An 18,898-nucleotide genomic window follows, 5' to 3' on the forward strand; every position below is an offset into this window, starting at 1 on the left:
AGATCAACAGAGCCAACTGTCTGACCATTACATACATAGTTACCAGAGAGAGAAACACCAACATCCAGGTTTTTACAGCAAGGGGCTCCTTAGCGGCTACCCAAAGTCCCATCTGGCCAAACAAACACTTCCAATGAGTAAGTCCCAAAACAAAACCTCACCTTGCAGTATTTATACACTTTTCAGAGCTGGAGGGTAGGACTCTCTCAACCAGAACCTCAATAGAAATTAACAAAAAGTATTGAGGCCTATTAATGGGCAGGGAAGATCTTTAACTCTTCCCTCCACCCACCATTAACCTCAAATTACCATTACACCTAGTCAAATGAACAAATGAGAAAGTTCATGATCTCAATGAATGTAAATCTGGAAGGGACTCACCTCAAAGTCTACCAAGTCCAACATCCTCATTTTACAGACAGAGATATTTAGGCACATTTAGGCTGAGTGATTTGCCCAGGGTCACACAACTTGCAAACACCTAGGGCAGGGTTTGAACTTTGATCTTCTGACACCAGCTCCAACACTCTAACCACTGTACCACTTAAGTGCCAATGATTTCACTACAGGTTCCCACATTAAGGAACAGTGTGACCCTTATCCATCAATAAGTCACATTTTTTAACCAAAGCAGTGTATTTCCCCAGCAGATGGGTGAAGGAGGAGATGAAATTATTACAAGGACTACTTTATGATTAAGAAATGCAGGCTCAGGGAGTTGGAGTAACTTTTTCTTGGTCACACAGAAAATAAACAGAAGAGACAGGTAATGGTTTGGACTTTGTCTAATGCCTCTATTTGTGCACATACACACACACACAATCTGTGGCTAGTATCCTTGACACTTGATACTCTGCATACATTGGTCCTGTCTGTACTGGGAACCAACAGTTCAAAATAATCTGTTATCACACAATGCTTGGAGCAAGAAGGAAGATGGCTATTTTAGTCCTTATCTTGAATAGAGAACAAAGCTCAATGGAAAGGAGACCTGGGTTAGAGTCAGGACTCTGCCACTAACTGTGCCAATCTGGGCAAGTCATAGAAGGCCCAACTGAACTAAGAGCTCCAAATTCCAAGGCAGATCTCAGCACAACCTACAGAAAAGCTTCCTAACCACAGCAGCTGTCTATGTCTCTGCTCTACCCCACCCTTTTCTCCCAGTTGCTTATTGAGGGGGAGTGAGTTTCCTGTTAGGAGATGGTCAGGTAGAAGCTAACTGACCAAATGGACGGACTATCTTTGAGCAGATGCTCCCTTTGGCTTGGGATCAGAGGAAGAACACTCCAAGGTCCCACTCAGCTCAGTGACTATCATTCTACATGATGCTGCTGGGACTCTTTTGTTTTAAGTGACTTTTACCAGCCTCCAGTTATAAGAGTTTCCTCTTAAAAGGAAATAATTCCTTTACTTAGCTCCCTGAAATAATTTTGCATATGCAGATATCAATTTGCATGCGACATGTGGAACATCTGTTTGTCTCTTTAGAGAACATCAAACTTTTCTTTGATAAATCCTGTTCCCTACTCCTGAAGCCTTAGCTTTTCTGCCAGGGACATCACTGCCTCATTATGTATACTGTAAGATTTTAAGGGACCTAAGAATATGGAATGTTTGTGCTTGAAGGGGACTTAGAGTGTTAGGAGAGGCTACAATGCCAGGGCTAGAAGAGCCTGAGAACAGAGAAGAATTGAACTGGGAGGGGCCTTAAAACAAAGGACATTGAAACTAAGAGTAAGTATAGAAATCAAACACAGAATAGGGAAGGATCTTAGAAGGAGGAATGTCAGAGCTGGTTGGAGGCCTAAGAACAGGGAATGCCAGAGGTGGGAAGGGCCTGAGGACAGGGGATATCTTAGTTGGAAGGGACCATAAAAGATGAAATGACAAGGATCCCCAACCTCTACATCCAGGTAACAAGTCTGAGTGTGTACCAGTCACTGTCCAGTAAGCAACTGCAGCACCTGGGGACAAGGATGAGGAGCCCTAATAGATGTTACATCTGCTTGACACAATTTTCAGACCCCTATAAAATGTAGCATTTTTCATGTAATATTGACATGGACAAAAAGAACATTCTAAGGGAGCTAAAACTGACCTAGATTTAGAGAATTAGAAGATCAGTGTTAGTCTAAGATAAGGTCCTTTCCAATAGTAAATGCCATGTGCTTATGGGTCTCAGCTGACCTCAACTGCAAGAAGAGGCCAATAATACCCATCTTACCCACCCATGACTACAATGAAGATCAAATTAGATAATGAACGGTAGGTGGTGGCAAACATTAACCTTTATCACAGATAACAGACCATAGATTTTAGGCGTGGAAGGAAACTTGTGATCCCTAAGCTCAATCTCCTTGTTTTACAGATGAAGAAACTGAGGCTCAAAAGAAAGGAAAAGTATTTTGTACTATTTTGTACAAAAGCAGTTTGTAAATGGCAGATTAAGAACATCAAGTTCCCTCTTCCTGTGTTGTTTCTGCATCCCATGCCACTCACCCCATCACAAACATGGGATCCGACATTTTTATAACATGAGCACTGACTCTAGGGAGGTGAGGGGGTGAGGCATGGTACGTTGTGACCTGAGATCAAATCCTAGCTTTGTTACCTATAGGACATTCAATTATTCAACCAATAAGTATTAATTAAGCTCCTACCCAGCACATGGCACAATGCCTGGCACAGAGTAGGAGCTTAATAAATGTTGTTGTGTGTCTGCTGGGCACTGAACTGTGTACTGGGGATGAAACAATTCATATGTCCCTTCACTAGGTCTCATTCCTTCATGGATAGGAATGAGAGGGTTAGGGAAGGATGGGAGGGCCCAGACTCAAGCTCTAGATCTTGCACTCACTGTCTGACTCACTCCATCTCCTCAAGGCTGCTTCCTCTTCTGGGAAATGAAGGGGGCAGGCAGGCTGACCATTGAGGAGCCTTGCAGCTCGCCTGTTATAATGCTGTGACACTGATTCTGATCTTTCTGAGAGCCAACATCTCCCCTGGAACATGGCCCAGCCTCTGAATTTTCCTTCCTAGTTAAGGAAAATGAACTCAAATCGCCTTTGGGCGATGCTACAGTGGCAGAGCCCGCGGTAGGGAAAAAATTAATCCGATGCCTCTTTGCATTTGCTGCCTGTGAATCAAACTGTGAAAGCTAATTTAAAAACTTTCACACTTGGCTTGAAGGAGGCCTGGCAGTGCTGGGAGAATGCCAAATTGCTCACAATTAGCCCCAGACGGAGCAGGCTTGGGTGTGTCCGTCAGACCCGGCTGGAGAGCCAAGGCAGTAATGAGCATGCTGATGAACTAATAGGAAAGTTCCTGGAGGACTCCTGAGCATGGCAGAGGCTGAGGAGGAAGGATCTAAGCAGGGGAGGGGGGCTGCTAGACTCAGGCTTCTGTTCTCTTCTCTTCCAGCAAGTTGTCGCCCTAGGCATCCATCAACCTTGATCATCTCTTCCTGTAGATCTGGGCCCAGAGACATTTCCTCTGAGCAAAGAGAGCAAGGGCCTTCACCTAGGACAGAGCACAGGACTGGGAACAAGGAGGCCTGGGCTGTTGACTGGACTGGACAGCAGTGCAAGTCTGGACATAGAGCCCCACCCCTCTGAGCCTCAGTTTCTGCATCTGTCAAATAAGGGGTTGACAATGGAGGGGTTCACAGACTCACCCAATGCTAAAGAGGAATTCAGAGAATCAAAGTTCTTGAGATAGATGAGATCCATTCTAGGTCACTGAGTCCGACCCAGTATTTTATATTTCAGGAAATGGAGGCCCCAGAGAGGATGACTAATCATCCTCTTTCAAGCCAAGTGTGAAGGTTTTTAAATTATCTTTCATAATTTAATTCATTAATAATAATAGCTAATATTTACATAGCCCTTGCTACGTGCCAGGCACTTTACAAATATTATTTATTGTAAAGACTTTTGTGAGGATCAGATGAGGTAATAATTGCCAACTGCCGGGCACATAGAGGTGGCTTAATAAATGTCAGTTACCACCATCATTATCAGTCTTACCATGTTCGTTATCATTTGGTTCTCACAACAGCTCTGAGAGGGAAATGCTATCATGACCCCCATTTTACAGAGGAAGAAACTGAGGCAAAGGTAAAGTGAAAAGATAGCATTAGTGTAGGATTTCAAGGTTTACAAAGTATTTATAAATGATATCTTATCTGACTCTTACAACACCCTCGGCAGAGAGGGACTATTATTATCCTTGTTTACAGGTAAGGAAGAGTGGCTAAGTGACTTGCCCAGGGTCCCACATCCAGTGTCAGAGATAAGATCTGAACCTAGCTCTTCCTGACTCCAAACCCAGTTCTCCAGCCACTGTACCATATTCAAGATACCCAGATGAATCATCTGACTCCAAGGCAAGCATTCTTTGTTCCACTACACCAGGCTGGCCAAAGTCAAAGCTGGAAATCTTCAGAATAGAGGCTAGTAAGGATGTCCCAGAAAGATGGGAAATAGACTTGGGTACTTTCCAGAAAACTGGGCCCAGTCTGGCCTTTTTGAGTGAGGAAAAGGCTCTGTCCCCTTGCAAAAGAAGTGACCAGTGGCTTGTGGTTGGTCCCTTAGTCCCCATGTGAGAGGGCCCATGTCAGAAGATTAGGAGTGGTGTCAAGAACAGCTCCCTGGTCTGTGGGCTACACTGATAGAGAAGTGGATCCAGCCTCTTGTGAGGGGCTTTTTTGTTGGAACACCACCAGCAAAAGCCCTCCCTTGAATTTCCACTAAAGGGAGGGTCAAGGAGGACATTTTCCTCTGCTCTCCACTTCCCCTCATGTACATAGATATTGGCAATGACACTCACACTAAGGGAGAACATGGGCTTAGCCAGGGGAGCAGGAAACTGGCCTTGCCTGGCTCCTCCATTTTTGTTTCTTTCCCTGATCAGTGGTGGTTGAAGAGTGATCCTGACGGATGCTTATTTCCAGCCAGGCCATGGCTGACCTTCCTAACGATGAGCTCTTTTCAGTTGGAGAAAGTCCTTCCTATTGGACAACCAGCACCTTATTCAGGGATTCCATGCTTCTCAACCTCAAGGGCAGCCACCAGTGCTGGAAACATCCATCTCTCAAGACTGTTAACCATATGGTAACGTTGAACCCAGTGACGGAAAGGAACAATACTGGATTTATATAGAAGTATAGAGTGCACAAAATACTATGTAATTATTATCTCACTTTATCCTCACAATGACCCTGGGGGGTAGGGGCTATTATTATCCCCATTCCACAGATTAGGAAACTGAGGCAAAGAAGAGTTGAAATGGCTAGCCAAAGGTCACACAGGTATAAGGTGTCTGGGGATGGATTTGAAGTCTGGGTTCAGTGCTCTATCCAATGAACTTCCCACCTCCTTTACAATAATTGAGCAAGTTAGAATACAGTATGTTAAAAAGAAAAAGAACACATAATGTTGGACCTGTAAGGGACATCTAAACATAGTATGTTTGACGTACAATGCTAGAACACTGGACATAGTAGGACTAGAAGAGACTTTGGAATACAGAATAACTGTAGAGAAGGAAGTCCTCATCTTTAAGTAATGCTATATGATCTACAAGATGTTTTGCTCACACCAAGCCTGTAAGGTGTTATCCCCATTTTATAGAGGAGAAAAACTAAGCCTCAAAGAGGTGTCTAGTGATTTTCCCAGTCATATGACCAGTGTGTTTCCAAGCTTACCATCCGAGCTCCTGTTCTTTTGCCTTTCTTTATCCCCAGCAACTGGCAAAGAGTAGGTCCTTAATAAATGTTTATTGATTGACTCACTGAGTCAGGTCTGTTGAAGTCATGTTAGCCCATGTTTGTCCATATTTCACTGTAGTACCACACTGTCTCTCATTAAACATAAGACAGAAGGAACCTTTGAACACAGAATGCTAGAACAAAGAACATCAAGTCAAGGAGAAACTTTAGAACATGAAATGTCAGTGACGGCCAAACTTTAGGATGAAAGCAAAGAATGCAAAAAGGTGGAGCCAGGAGGGACTCCCAAGACCACCTAGTCTAGTCCTTCAGTGTGTCCTGGAAGAAGTTCCACGACCTTTAAGGTCATTTCTTGCACAACATTCTTTCATTCTTCCCATGTATAAAAGAGATTAGATACATAGGGAACTTGATATCAGCTCCGTTTAAGGAACAAATAACTGTGTAATTACATGGCAACATCATAATATTTACAATCTGATTACGACATACAATCATTTATGAGCTGAGCAGATTAGATGGTTATCACAGCTCTCCAATTATAATCTGTGGCTCCGAAACCAGCTCAGACTTCCAATGCCTTCACTGTTCACGGAACACTCTCTGGAGGCTGCTGCTTCTTCCCGATCGTGCTCCACTTTGGTGTTGCCCTCCTCTTTGAGGGAACTCACCCCTCACAGAGCGGCAGCAGGAGAAAGCGAGAGAGAGAGCTGGCCTCAAAGCCAGGGAGACCAGGGCTTCAGTCTCACTGCTAACACACACTGGCTGTCTAGGCTAAGCAAGTAGGTTAACTTATCCGTACTCCAGGCAGCTGTAACACTCAAGACTTGAAGAGAATGGACTGGACTGCACCAGTAAGTGGCAGTTTTCTCACCTGTGAGTACCTTATGCCAATGAAATCACAGATCACTATCCTACCCCATACAACCATATCCCCAGTCTCTAGGTTATTCTGTACAACCAATGGGTGAAAAATACCAAGAGCATATGAATGCATCATATGAATAAATGCCATAGGAGCCAATCCATTTCCATATGGCTATAAGTGATATTAAATACCACAATTAGGCAGAGAAACAAAATTGGGTGGCAACAAGAACTTAGTTTGGCTTAGTTTCCAGATTAAAATGTGTATCATTGATCAAATCAAATCACCCAGTTTTAGGACGGGAAATGAGTTTTAGTTATCACCTGTTAAAGAACCACATTATCTCAGAGTAGGATACAGTTAAGAAGCCATTACAGCCTATCTTAGTACAAAGTATGGATGGCTTTTATAAGAATTATGGCTAAGCAACCATGTGCAATGTTAATGGGATAATAAGATCTTCCCCACCCATTAATGGGCCTCATGTGGAGCCCTTTGGAGGACGGACTTGTCTAAGGAGGAGCTGACTTACGGGGAAGCTTACTTGTAGGAAGGCTTCCACATCTTTTGGTACTAAGTTGATTAGGTACTGAGTCACAGTGACTGTGACGCCTTCTGCCTCTGAGAAATGAATATACATTCTAAGTTGGTATTTTTCTTTGAGGGTTCACTTATGAGAAGGACCATTTGGTTACCTGGTTGAGACTCTGAGTAGCCGTATATTCAGGGTCCCCCAACTGCTCAGATGTAAAAACTCTCTTGGTCTATCCAGTGATGTATGTAAAGTGTGTAGAAATATTGCTTTGATTCAGGCAGTCAGAGCCCAATCTGTTGCTCTTTATGCTCATTTCTCTGCTTGTATTTTCTCTGTTCTTTTTCTGATATTCAGGGTGCTGACTTTTCCCCTGTACTAGTGAATGTAATTAAAGAAGATTGTTAATCCCTTCCTTTAAGAAAAGCAGACCTAAGAACCTGTGCTAGCAGCTCATCCTGGACGTGCCAAGGGGATTCCTGTTACATCATGTAGTACCATCTCATCCAACAACAATCCAAGATGGTACTTTCAATTAACAACCATTTCTGAGCACCCATTATGTGCTAGACGCTGTACTAGGCACTAGGAAAATAAAGACAAAAATCAAGTCTCTGCCCTAAAGGAGTTTGCATTCTGTCATTGGATACGATATGCACATATAGATATACACTTTCTCTATATATATGCATGTCTATATATACATACATACATATGTGTGCATACGCACACAGAGTAAATACAATATTGTTTGGAGACTGGGGGAGGAACTAGGTAGCTGGATTGGGGCAGGAAATGTTTCCTTCTTTGAGGCAGCATTTCATCTGGGGTTTGTATTCATTCTTTGATGATGAAGAAGACCATGCCATCAAAGAAATAATGACATGACTTACACTTGACTTTGTTTTGAGTGAGGGAGACCTGTGCAGGTCACCAGCCTCACTCCTCCTTCAGAGCTATCTGAATCCAGTGACCCGATATTCATCAGGATGACTGGAGATGACCCAGGATGCAAGGTCTTTGCAGGTACTCACTTAGGGTGAGGCAACGCCCATTCACTGAATAGGCCTGATTAACAAGTAGTCAGGGCATGGCCCCTTTGACGAGGTCAAGAAAAAGAAAGACATCAAGCTGGGAGGGAAACAGCAACAGTTCCTATTGATAATCACTCTAAAGCTAGGAGGGTCCAGAGGAGCCCTCCGGCAGGGTCCGTTGGGGTGCTAGCAAGAGAAAGAAGACACATCACAAAAATAAATATAGTACAAAGCAGAGTGGGAAACAAAGTGGCATAGGGTCCAAAGGAGGGGAGGACAGATTCCCACTTGCAGAATCAGTTCAGGCTACAAAGACCATTTCAGAATAAGGGAAATCTCAGAATTTTGCATATGAAAAGAGCTTCAGAAATCAGGTAAGCCCTAGCCTGAACCAGAATGCCTTGCTACAATATCATGGTGGGTGGCCATTCAATCTTCAAGTAAATAGCTCAAGTAAAGGGGAACCTGCCATGCTTTAAGTAGCCCATTCCCCTTTTTGAATAGTTCCCATGTGTAGGAACTTTTGATTGTTTTTGGCTTCCACCACCCACTGCTCCTTATTCTGCATTACAGCTGAGTGAAAACAGAGTGGCCTCTGTACTGTAGTTGATTGACTTGAGTTCAGATCCTTCCTATGTGGTGGCATTGAGCAACTCCCTTCACTTTTGCACAGCTTTCTTACCTATGAAAAATATGGTTTGGATTTGAATGTGCTTGGGGTCCCTTGCCAATCTGTATGCATAATCTTATGAAATCAACTCCTTCTTTCATGTGAAAACCCTTGAAAAACTTGAGAACAGCTATCAAGTGCTCATTTCTTTGGGGTAAATGACCCTGGTTCATTCAATCGTGGCATGGACACTAGTACCTCCAAAGTAAAGTTCAAGTTCCTTCTCCATAAACATTTTTTAAACTCAGCTGCAAGGCAGTAAAAAGCTTAGGAAATAGAGTCATCACAAGACTGGAGGCTTGATGATTGGAAGATGCCTTGTTTTACATCCACTCTCCATAACAACCCTGCCCCTGCACCCGGCACCGAAAGTCTCCCTACAGTGTAGTACCATGCTACCTTTACAAACTCAAACAAATTCACTACCAACCACTCATTATCATCTCCTCAGCTCTATGCTGAGTATACTATGTAACTACCCTTTGCTTATGCTGGCTCTATGGTAGTGCTGCCTTCCTTCTTTATTTTTTGTCTGATGAATTCCTACCCACCTTCGAAAAAATGGAACTGGGGTGGATTGAGAGATTCACTCTTTAGGAAATATTTTATCAGTGAAGTTTCTCAAAAAGCTCCTCAAGACAAATTGTCTTGGTTTGTCCTTGAAGAACAAGGTTCAATGAATTGCTTTCTGAGATCATCTCACCTCCATCTGAAACAACATTGTGGAGAAATTCAGATTTCAGATTTTCCTCAACGCTTAGCCTATGCTCTGAGGGCAAAATCTGCTCACTGATCACATCCAAACAGTCAGAAGGCACTCAGGAGATAACAACCTGTTCATGATGTACCAGGTCCTCCATTATTATCAGCATGAAGGAATGCAATGCGTGTATTGAGTGAAGGGCATTAATGTAGGAGTTGACACTTAGAGGATAACAGATTTGAAGCTAGAAGAGACTTCAGAGACTGACCAATGCAACCGTTTTATCTTATGGATGAGGCAACAAAGACCTATAGAGGTTAAGTGACTTGTACAATACCACACACCAATCACTCTTTCCACCAAATCCCTCTTTCAGAGTCAGGGAGCTACCAGGAAGGCTGAACACACATATGGCCTCTCTTTGCCCAGTTAGAAAACAATGGTCAAATTCCAGCTCTGATGTGATCTTGGGCAAGTTCCTTGGTACCCATTCTTTCATATATAGAAGGGAGATATTAACATATGGGAAATGGAAGTAATGCCATTTACACTTGGGGGGTTTATTTCCTGTATGAAATCTTCCCTGATTAAACCCCCCAACCTTCTTCCTCAGACCACACATAGTATCAAGTCTCCCTGGTCATGGAACGTTCAGTTCAATTCAATAAACACTTGAAGGTGTATTTTTGGGCACAAATGCAAAGCACTGTATATACGAAGAAAAAAATAAGGTAGTTCTTACCCTCAAGGAGATTACGTTCTAGGGAGGAGACATTTCATGGAAAGGCCGTCGTAAGTATTCACAAAGGTGTGTTACAGTTATCTTGGAGAGGTTCTGATACCTCCACGAGGCAGAGAACTCAATGAGAGCAGGGAGGGACTGTATCTTTGCTAAACTTTTCCTCTACCAGTTGATTCTAGACACAGTAAGCGTTAAGCACATGTTGATTGAATGAATGAATGAATAAAGACCCCAGAAGTCTGCAAGTCCAACTACTTCATTTTTTAAAATAAGGAAACAAGCTAAGGGTGATGAAGTGACTAGGTCACACACCTAGGAAATGTTCAAATTTGAACTCAGGTCATCTGACACCAGAAATACCATGGAGCAACTAGGAAGAAAGTGTGGTGCATAGGGAAGAATGCTGGATTAGAATCAGAGGACCAGGATTCTTGGTCACTGACCACCCATGTGACCTGATGTATGCTGTTCAAATCCTCTGTGCCTCAGTTTCCTACTCAGTACTAGATGACCTATAAAGTTCTTTCCACTTATTCTGTACCTACCTACATATGCACTTTTTGTCTACTCCATTAGAATATGAGCTCCTTGAGAGACAGACCTATATCATTCTTTGTATTTATAAATCCAGTACTTAGTAGAGTACCTGACATTCGTTGATGAAGGGCAAAAGATCCTTAATCAATGATTGTTGATTGAATTACATAGCCTGTATTAGTATTCTAGACAGGATAAGATATTGGGACAGAGGGAGTCAGATGAAGTCAGTAATGGATATGTCAGGTGTTAAATGGAGATGGAGAAATCCCAAGATCAGTTGCATGGGGCCATGGCAGAGGGTGGGAGGAGGCAACAAACAGAGACTTCAAGATTCCTTAACAGGAAAAGTCTGAAGTCCCAGGGAGGTATGCCTGACTTCTGGACATCAGGCAGCCAGCCCAGCCCAGCTCACTAGACAACTGAAAACTGATTTTATTCATTGCAAATAAGTCAGAACCACTTAAGTACTTTCTGCTGCTCATTGATGTTGTGCAGACATTTCATTTCAGCAGATACCAGGCTTAGGAACAATGAGGCCATTTCTCAACTGGGGGATATTCCCACACCCATCTCTCTCCTTGGGTCTAGCCTCCCTCTCTGTATTTAATTGATCTACACCCTCCCCCACCACACCCACACATACACACTCAATTTTGGTCATGATTTTCCATCCCATCCCATTAATTCTAACGTTATGTTGCTCTCATGAAACAAAGACCTGATTTAACTCTTGGTCAAGAAATCCTGAAGAATGGCCAGAAAAGGGGCACAGGGTCACTAGACAATGGGCCTCAGCATGGTGTGTGTGGGTGGATATGGGCCTGGTCCCAAGATCCCTCCCAAGGTCAAGAGACTCACTTAGAAAACATGGTACTTTCCATGACATTTTTTAAAATAGAAAACATGTAGAAATTCAGTTTCCCTGAAAGAAATCCTTTGGGTTTTAGAATGTTAGAAATTATCTCCCTTCTGTTAACCCAGTTTCTCTAATCTATCCCTCCTATAAATGATCCCTTTCAGTGCAAATGATTAACCCGGAGAACCGTTTACTATTTTGTGTCCATAAAGACAGAGACAACATCAAAAGGCAACTACATCAGTCATAAGGATGACAGGGCCCGTCATTTTTTAAAACATCTATTTCTGCCGCAAGTCAGGGAATTTCATAAGGAATAAAGCTTAAGTTGAGAACATATGGGAAGTTGGCAGGGTCTCTCTCATACACCAATTTCACTTCACAAATGAAAACAAAACCTTGTATTTTGGTAGTCCTGAATCACCAAGGGCAATTCATCAATAATTCATAGGATGATGCAGCCATTAATTTAGAGTTGGAAGGGACGTCAGGGGTTAGACCTGACAAATCCACTTGATTTTACAGAGGAAACAGAGGTCCAGAAGCTGAAGACTTACCCAAGGTGATAAAGGTAGGAATCAGTGAGACAGGATTTGAATCCAGGTCCTTTGACCCCAAGTTGTACACATTTTCCAGAATTTATTAACTAAAGCACATTGCCTGGTGTATATTGGCACTTAAATGTTTTGGTTTTTTTTGGCTTGACCTGACCATATACTATATGGAATCATGGCATAAGGGGCAGATCCCTGGAATTGGAGTCAGAATTAGAATTCTTTCTCTGATACTAGCTTTGTGAAAATGTCATTTAATCTCTCTCAATCCACAATGACTTCATCTGAAAAATGGCATGTAAAAATAGCATTTACCTTTCAAGGATATCATATAAAATAAAATACTATATGGACAGAACCTTCTGAGTCTTGAAGTGCTATACAAAAGTGAGTGATTACTAGGCTAGACCATGAGAATTCAAAAGCAAGGTGAACAGTAATGCCTGACCCCAACAAATTGACCTTATTTATACGAGGAGGATCCACCTAAAGGAAGAAGAACTCAAGACCAAGGAGATGTGGAAAAGCTCCTCAGAGGAAGTGATATCTGAGCTGAACTTTGAAGGAAGTAAAAAATTCTGTCTTGTAGAGGATGAAGAAGAAATGTATGCCAGGCATCTGGTATGCACACCTGTGTATACAAAGACACAGAGGCAAGATATTGGATTCTGACTAACAAGTAGTCTACTTTATCTGAAACTGAGAGTGGATGAAAAACCATAATGGGGAATGAGTCCATAAAGGCAGGGTGGATCTAGTCTAGGAAGAATTTTGAATAACAACGTAGTCTGTATTTCAGGGAAGAGAGATCCAAAGATCCTCAAGCAAGTCAAACCAGGTGCTTCAGGATGATTATATTGGTGTAACCCTTGCTGAGGACAGATTGGAAAAGAGAAGGGCTTGAGGGAGGGAGACCAAGTGGCTTCCTGGGCCATTGCAGTACTCTGGATGACAGGTGAGGAGGGAGTGCACAAGGTGGTGGAATAAAAGTAAGTAGATGGACGTGAGGGATGCCATGGAGATACAACGGACAAAGCTTGACAGCTGACTGGATGGTGAAGAGTAAGGAATCAACTGATCAAAAAAATCTTTATTAAGCACCTGTTTATGTGCTAAGTGCTGGAGAAAAGCAAAAGTAGTCATTGCCCTCAAGGAGTTCATAATCTGATGGGAAAGACAACATCAAAATAAGCAGGAATGTGCACAATAAATACAAAGTAATTTTAGAAAGAAAAAACATGTGCAGCTAGCGGAACCAGGGGCCCTCTGCCTCCTGCAGAGTGTGATTTGACCTTTGACTTCTGGTCAAAGCTTCGAGTGTTCTGCCCTTTCTTGGCGATTCCAAGAATCATACATTTTAAGAGTAGTTACATTTAGTCACTGGGAATTTGAACTTTATGATTCCCCATTTTTATGGCTCCAAAGTCCCTGGCTGTCGCCACAACATGGTTTCTTATCTGCAAAGAATTAGCCTAGATAGGATCAATGAGAGCTTCCATAGACTCATAAGAACTTAGAGTTGGTGGGGGTAAGAGGGGGGGAGTCGGTCAAAAGTCATCTAGTCAAACTAGCAAACTCACAGCTGAAACATGAATCCACTCAATGTCATTTCTGGCAAGCAGGTATCCAGCCTCTGAATATCCCCAGTGATGGGAAACTTACTGAAATATCCCATCCCATTATTGAACATTATTGAAACCTCTGAGGAGGTTTTTTTCTTATAGGAAACTAAAATGTCCCTCTCTGCAACTTTAACTAATCAGTCCTAGCTCTTCCTTCTGGTGCCAGCTCTTTTGGCACATTCTTGGCCTCTTGATCCTTCTCCATCACAGCCTTTGAAACTATTGGGAGATGAGAGTCATTTCATTTCCTTCTTCATTCATTGTTGCTTTTCCAGGCTGAACGTCACCCTACTAGGTCTTAGAACTGATAAATCCTCCACCAAGTTTCTGTTACTCTCTAAATTCCATATGTGCTTCAGTGGCAGCCAGGTTTTAGAGTCAGAAAATCTATTTTCAAATCCCAGCTCTGCCAGTTACTGCCTTTTCATCTCCATGGACCTCAGTAAACACAAGTTTAGGATAAGGGGGATGGATTTAATAACGCCGTATGACCCTTCCAGCCTCTAAGCCTATGAAGTCTAGGAGCTTTGCATTTTCCTGATCACCCACCCCAACATTTTATATTACCTCCACGAAATGACCCAAGCAGGAAGCCTACACTTCAAATAGAGCCCTGACTCCAACCTCTAGCCTCTTTAATACACAAATGTGGGTTTGCATGAGAATGACATTATGACATTATTAAGGCAGGAAATAATCTCACACTTGTGTTTCCTGGACAGATAACCTTTAGAAAACTAAATTTAGTTCTAGGTGCCACATTTTAGGAAGAACCTTGAGAAGTTAGAGAGTGCCTGGTGCAGAGAAAACATTATGGCAGAGGACTCCAAGCTCCCATCACATGAGGATGGACTGAAGGAACTGCAGATGTTTAGTCTTACAAAACTTTGAGGGAATGGGCATCTTTAGGTATCAGGCAGATTGAGATTAGAAGGCTTAGAATTGTTCTGTTTGGCCCAGGCAGGTAGAATGAGGAAAAATGGAAAGTGCCTGAATAGTGGTAAATATAGGCTTGATATCAGTAAAAAACATTCTAACAATGAAAGGTCTTAATAAATGAAGGGGTTATCCCTGTTGGACCCATGGTCAAAGGGGGATCTTGGTCAGATCCAGGTTGAGCTAAATGCCCTCTGAGATCCCTTCCACCTTGGAGGGTATATTCATTTCTTTTTTTTTTTTCTTGTTTAAAAATTTAATTAATTTATTTGTTTTCAGTTTTCAACAATCACTTCCATAAGTCTTAAATTTCATCCCCCTCCCTCTCTCCTCTCCCTCCCTCCCTGAGATGGCTTGTAATCTTATATGGATTCTACACATACATTCTTTTTTTTTTTTTTTTTTATTAATTTTTTTATTTTTTTTAATGTTTAACAATCACTGCCATACAATTGCGATTTTATCCCTCCCCACCCACCCCCCACTACCTCCCTCCCTCCCCACGACTGCATACAATTCTGTATAGATTCTACATATACTTTCCTATTGAGTATATTTTCACTATAGTCATGCTATGTAGTCAGACTAAGATAAATGAAAGAATCCGTATAACAAATCAGAACATGATACACAAACAGATACACATACACAAACATGATCTGCTACATTATGTGAGTGACTTCCATATTTCTCTCTCTGAGTGTGGAAGGCTTTTTGCCTTGAGGTCCACCATTGGGATTTTTTTTTTTTTCAGAAGTTCTTGTGTTATTACAAAAATCTAAGTCTACCAGAAAAAACTCTCACACACTGTGGTTGTTGCTGTGCATAAAGTTCTCCTGGTTCTGCTCCTTTCACTCAGCATCAGGTCATATAAGTCCTTCCAGGCCTCTCTGAAGTCTTCTTGTTCATCATTTCTTATGGCACAATAGTACTCCATTACATTCATATACCATAATTTATTCAGCCATTCCCCAATTGATGGACATCCCCTTGACTTCCAGTTTTTGGCAACTACATAGAGTGCTGCTATAAATATTTTTGTACATGTGGGACCCTTTCCCATTTTTATGATCTCTTGGGGATATAGTCCTAGTAGCGATATTGCTGGGTCAAAGGGTATGCACATTTTTGTAGCCCTTTGGGCATAGTTCCAAATTGCTCTCCAGAATGGTTGGATGCGCTCACAGCTCCACCAACAATGAATTAGTGTTCCAACTCTCCCACATCCTCTCCAGCATTTATCATTTTCTTGTTCTGTCATGTTTGCCAGTCTTATAGGTGTGATGTGGTACCTCAGAGTTGTTTTGATTTGCATCTCTCTAACCAATAGTGATTTAGAGCATTTTTTCATATGATTATAGATAGCTTTAATTTCTTCCTCTGAAAATTGCCTGTTCATATCCTTTGACCATTTATCAATTGGGGACACATACATTCTTATTAAACACATTTTCAAATTGGTCATGTTGCGCAGAAGAATTAAAATGAATGGGAGAAACCATGAGAAAACAAAACTAAACACAAGAGAAAGGAGTCTGCTTCATTCTGCATTCCGATTCCATAGCTATTTCTCTTAATGTGGATGGCATTTTGCATCAAGTCCTTTGGGTATGTTTTAAGTCATTGCATTGCTGTGAAGGGCTTAGTCTACCAGAAACAGCCCTCACATATTGTGGCTGTTACTATGTATAATCTTCTCCTGGTTCTGCTCATTTCACTCAGCATCAGTTCATATGTCTTTCCAGGTTTTTCTGAAGTCCAACTGTCCATCATTTCTTAAAGTGCAATAGTATTCCATTACATTCATATTCCCCAACTTATTCAGCCATTCCTCAAATGATGGGCATCCCCTCAATTTCCAGTTCTTGGCCACCACAAAAAGAGCTGCTATAAATATTTTTGTACATGTGGGACCTTTTGACATTTTTATGATCTCTTTGGGATACAGCCCTGGGTATATTCATTTCTTAAGAAGGGCTGTAGCCCCACTTCACTCTGGAGGCATTGTAGTATATGATAAAGAGAGATAACTTGGAAAGGATCTGGATTCAAATTTTACATCTGATGCTTACCAACTATATTACTATAAGTAAGTTGCTTACTATCCCTGGGCCTCATTTTCTCCATCTATAAAATGAGAAGGCTGTTCTAAATGACTTCTGAGGTTCTTCCTCTGGAACATATAAATACATGATCCTATCATTCTTTCTCATGTTCCATTTCTTCAGAAAGTTGATCGACACCAGTCTCCTTGCTGTACCTAATATATGATGTTCCATCTGCCTCTAGGCTTTTTCCATACTTTCTTATCTCCACCTTCTGGCTTCCCAGGCTTCCTTCAAGACTCAGCTAAAGTCCATCTTCTTCAAGAAGCCTTTCCAAGTTCTCCTTAATGATTTCACCTTCCCTCTATTGACTATCCTTCAATGTATCCTGGTTACATCTGGATTATACACAGTGTCTGCCATCTAATCCTATTTTGGCTGGGAGTTCCTTGAGAGCAGGGGCTGTTTTTTTTCTCCTTTCTTTGTACATCCCATATTTAGCATAGTATCTGACCCATAGTAACTGCTTAATAAATGTTAACTTACGGACTGATGTACCTTTCAAAGGAAGTAGGACAATGGACAAAGCCCTATGCCTGTCACTGGAGACTGGCTTCCAGGCTGACCTTGACTTATCAATCAACATTCTCATACCTATAGGCCAGTTCCATTCCACCTGGTAATTTTTGTGTGCAGTTATCTTCAGGGGGACATGATCTGACCTACAATCTATACAAATATGCATAGTGATGAGCCATATGCTTTCAGTTTGTTTGATCACACTGCATGATTAACCACTTTAAGACTAGAAAAGCATGACCCAATTCTGATCATCCTTTGGAGCTGAGCTGAATGTGGGTCAACCTGACTACAAAGGGATCTCTCTTAACTCGGCTCAGATCAGCACAACACAGACACACAGATGATTGGCCATTAGAAGTCCAAAGGCAACAGAGTAGCGTCAGGACCATCTTAAAGGGTTTGATGGTTTTTGTAAGAGAGGTAGCTGAGTGGACAGCATTTAGGTCTCAGATTTGGATGGCTCCTGTACCTTCCAGAAACTTCTCCATGAAGCTTTTCCTGGTATATCTACCCCTTGTCCCAACTACCAGCACACATCCCATCCCAAACTATCTTGTATTTTTTTGTATGGTTTCTATACCTACTTGCCATCTGTCCTATTAGACTGAGTTTCTGGAGGACAGGAACCAGGATTTTGCCACTTTTTTGTATGTTCAAATCACCACCTGGTCAATAATAGGATATTGATTGCTTGACTAATGGTTGCATCTCTGACCATCAGTTTTCCCTACTTATAAAATAGAGTTAACTTTACATATGTTACCTACCTGGCATTAAGACCACCCTATATGATTTGATGGCTTTTGCTGAGATTCAACAGTGAGTGTGGTACAATGGACACTGCTGGACTTGGATTTGGATCAAATAGGTTCAAGACCAGGTTCCCCAGCTTTCTAGTTGTGTGATTTTTATATCTTTAAGCATTAATTTTCCTCAGTCATAAAATGAGATCATATTTATATTTTCTTCTTGAAAGTATACTTACAAGGTTCATGTGATACGACAGATACAATGGTGCTTCACAATCATGAAGTTGTGAGCCATTATTATTGAAGACCTTAAAAAAAACAAGGAAGATGAAAAAAGATCCCCACTAGACTGGGTGGTTTATGAGGCTGAGGTGGAAACAGTTGGCTTAGGGAGCCTTCAGGGAAGAAAAATTGCTGCAATTGTCTAATGACCAAATCCTAAGATAAAAATCAATTTTGCTTTAATGAAACGTTATGCTGAGCCTGGCCATGCAGCTCAGCTGCTGTCTTCCTGGGCTCTGGGCAAAATTACCTGTCCACTCGAAGGTTCTCCACGCAGTGTCTAGTGGAGCAAGGCAAGGCTGGGCTTTTATTGAACAGAAGTGTGATTGAAACTATGTGCAATCCAACTCAAGTCACTGTTTATGGGGCCACTGAGATCCACAAAACCTAGGAGGAATTGCTACAGTCCTCACAGTCAATCTCAGGGGTAACCATTGGTGTTCAATATATACACA

General features: G+C 41.9%; 1 protein-coding gene across 16 annotated transcripts in view; it reads right to left on the reverse strand.

Moving 5' to 3' along the window:
* Positions 1 to 18,898, reverse strand: part of DAB1 (DAB adaptor protein 1) — a 1,307,076-nt gene that overhangs the window by 365,858 nt on the left and 922,320 nt on the right. The window lies entirely within an intron of this gene.

Source organism: Notamacropus eugenii, chromosome 2 (assembly GCF_028372415.1).
Source record: "Notamacropus eugenii isolate mMacEug1 chromosome 2, mMacEug1.pri_v2, whole genome shotgun sequence".
Classification (NCBI taxonomy): domain Eukaryota; kingdom Metazoa; phylum Chordata; class Mammalia; order Diprotodontia; family Macropodidae; genus Notamacropus; species Notamacropus eugenii.